The sequence below is a fragment of the Puma concolor genome, chromosome D3 (genome assembly GCF_028749965.1).
Source record: "Puma concolor isolate L17-30 chromosome D3, mPumCon1.1.hap2, whole genome shotgun sequence".
Taxonomy (NCBI): Eukaryota; Metazoa; Chordata; class Mammalia; order Carnivora; family Felidae; genus Puma; species Puma concolor.
The window spans coordinates 4,111,424-4,114,279 of record NC_141678.1 but is presented as its reverse complement, the minus strand read 5'-3'; the positions used below and the strand labels follow the sequence as shown (position 1 = coordinate 4,114,279).

At 48.4% G+C, this 2,856-nt stretch overlaps 1 long non-coding RNA gene across 1 annotated transcript; it reads left to right on the top strand.

Annotated features, from left to right (window-relative positions):
* The first annotated feature begins 706 nt into the window (after positions 1–706).
* LOC147575243 (uncharacterized) lies at positions 707–2,587 on the top strand. Its single transcript, XR_015242691.1, has 3 exons — positions 707–869; positions 1,617–1,761; positions 1,871–2,587. It is a non-coding gene; the product is annotated as an uncharacterized LOC147575243 (long non-coding RNA).
* Positions 2,588–2,856: the final 269 nt, after the last annotated feature.

Here is a 2,856-nt window from a genome sequence, read left to right as displayed (position 1 = left end):
AAATTGGCTCGGAAATAATGGCTGGCGATCGCAGCTCTGTGATGCAGTGCGACCAAAGCAGGTAGTCTCTCTTTTTAGCGTATGCAGTTTTTAATCAGCACTTTGGCTGTCTCCAAATCCCCTAAACTGCTGAAAGGTGGCCTTTCTGGGACATCCGTCCTCCTGCTCTCAGACTTAAGTAGCTTCTATACGCTTATTTTGTCTATTTTTTTACATGTAAGCTTTTTATTTTGGAGTGAGTTTAGGCTTGTGGGAAGTTGTAAAAATAGGACCAAGGAGCCCGTGTATGCTCCCCACAACGGTGACGTCTGACGTGGCAGACGTACAATGTCAAGATCAAGAAATGAATATTAATACGTAACCCTTAACTCGACCGTACACCTTATTCGATTTCAGCCTTTTTTTTTTTTTTTTAGCCCGAGTTCATGTGCGTGCCGCTCTCTACGATTTAACCCCGTATTCGGATTTGTGGAACCAGTGGTAAATTAGATGCAGAATTCCGCCGTGGGTAGCGAAGAGCTGGCTGGTACACCCAGCGACCACACTGCCCCCCTCTGCCCATTTCCCCGCTGACCACGCATCTGACCATCTCTGCTCTTCTGTCATGTCAAACATGGAAATTAAGTGAAGTCTTAGAGGATGTAACACTTTCCGGTCAGTATTTGTTTTGCACTAAGCACTTGGTCCTTCGTGCCCTTTCAGGCAGTTCTGCACATCGAAGCTGTTCCTTTGCGCGCCTGAGGGGTACTCTGTGCTTCGGCCACACCAGCGCCCGCCCAAGCGTCCACCTGCTGGAACAGATCCAACTTCTCCGCGTTCTCACCGGCGTTTGGTGGCGTCCCTCGTTTTGGTTTCAGCCATCCTAACAGGTGTACTGCTCTCTCTCCTGTGGTCTGGGCTTGCATATCCCGAGTGGCTCGCGATGCCGAGCACGTGTTCATGTGCTTCTCACCTGTGCGTCCTCCGTGGGGAAATATCCGTGTTCGCCCACGTTCCTATAGGATGTACTGTTGTTGTTGTTTTCCATTGGGTGTTGCAAGTCCTTCAGGGTTAAGTCCTCTTGACCCAGAATGTTCCGCTGTGCTGATTTTTTTTTTTCTTTTTTTGTCTCTCTTTGCCTCACAGGTCAACTTTTTTTTTTTTTTATTTTTTTTAACGTTTATTTATTTTTGAGACAGAGAGAGAGCATGAACAGGGGAGGGTCAGAGAAAGAGGGAGACACAGAATCTGAAACAGGCTCCAGGCTCTGAGCTGTCAGCACAGAGCCCGACGTGGGGCTCGAACCCACAGACTGTGAGATCATGACCTGAGCCGAAGTCGGACGCTCAACCGACTGAGCCACCCAGGCGCCCCTCACAGGTCAACTTTTGGAGAGGCCTCTCCTGGTGACCCTGCCTCGGTTAGCTCTCTCCTCTCTATTCTCATTAACTTCTAAGTGTTTGGTTGGTTGGTTTGTGTTTTGTGTTTGTGTTTTGTGTTTGTGTTTTGTGTCTTCCCTTCTGCACTGTTATCGTATTTGTGTGAGATACTGTTGGGTTCATTTGTTCGTTTTACGCTTAGGGGTGTGATTTTTTTTTAGTCCTTATCTTTGTTGACATTTCTCCTGCATCCACAAGTGAAGACCATTCGAGATGCAGAAGACGTGTTACTCCTCTGCCCACGTGCCCTCCTCTCAGGCCCCCCTGCTTCAGGTAAACAACCTTGGCGTCAGCTGCCTTAGATTCCTGGGTATCATCTTCCTATACAGATGAGCAGACAAAGGTGTGTTTTTGTATTTTCCCTTCTGTCTGATACAAAAGGTAGAATGTGTACTTAGCAGTATCTTCTGGAAGCCACAGTTCCTAGACATTCTCTTCTTTCCTGTTTCCAGCGGCAAGGGGCCCCACTGTGTGATGCCCGGCAGTTTATCCACGTTCCTGAGCTTGGACAGCATGGTCACCAGCCCCCAGGACGTCCCAGTGGCTCTTTGGCAGTCCCCTCCCATGATCAACGGCAGAAGAGAAAAATCAGGTGATAAAAACCACAGTTCCATCCTGAGCCCTCTCTTCCTTGGCTGCTGTCTCTGGGATCACTCGCTCTGTGGAAAGCCGGCTACCATGTTGTGAAGACACGCAGGTCTGACGGGAACCCGTGTGGTAGAGAACCGAGTCCCCGGCCAGCAGACAGCAAGGAACCGAGGCCTGTCAATGACCAATGAGTGAGCTTGAAGGGACCTTCCATTCCTGGTCGAGCTTGACGCGACCACGCCCCCATCTGACAGCTTGACCACAACATCGTGAGAGACCCTGAACCAGACACATCCAGCGAAGCCACCGTGGGTACATGCTTGACCCACACAAGCTGTGAGACAATAATTACTGGCTGTTTCGGGTGGCTAAGTGGTGGTATCACTTGTTCCACGGCAACAGATGCTCAAGGTGGGCGTCTACATCGTTTTCAATAATTTGCAAGGGTGCTGGATAGCACTGTGCACTTGTGTCCTTCATATCGTTCGGACATTTTCCCCACGATCTAGACCCAAAGAGGACATACGGAATGCAGCACGTCAAGTACACGTACACACACGTTAAAAACAAACAAACAAACACGTCACACGATTTGAGATCTTGGTTCTTGTCATTGTTCATGGCAGAAAACCATGTTCATTTCATAATAGAGAGAAACTATAAATCCCAGTGCAGACCAGGAGGAATAAACCCAATGAATTTTACAACGTAGGCAGCGACGTACATTAGCGTGCACTGGCTTTCAAGTGAAATAATAAGATGTGCGGCATTCGAAACAATTAAGCCACTTATTAGGTTTTGTAACAAGAAGCATCGTGGGACTCAAGCAGGGAAGAAATGCACGGAATAA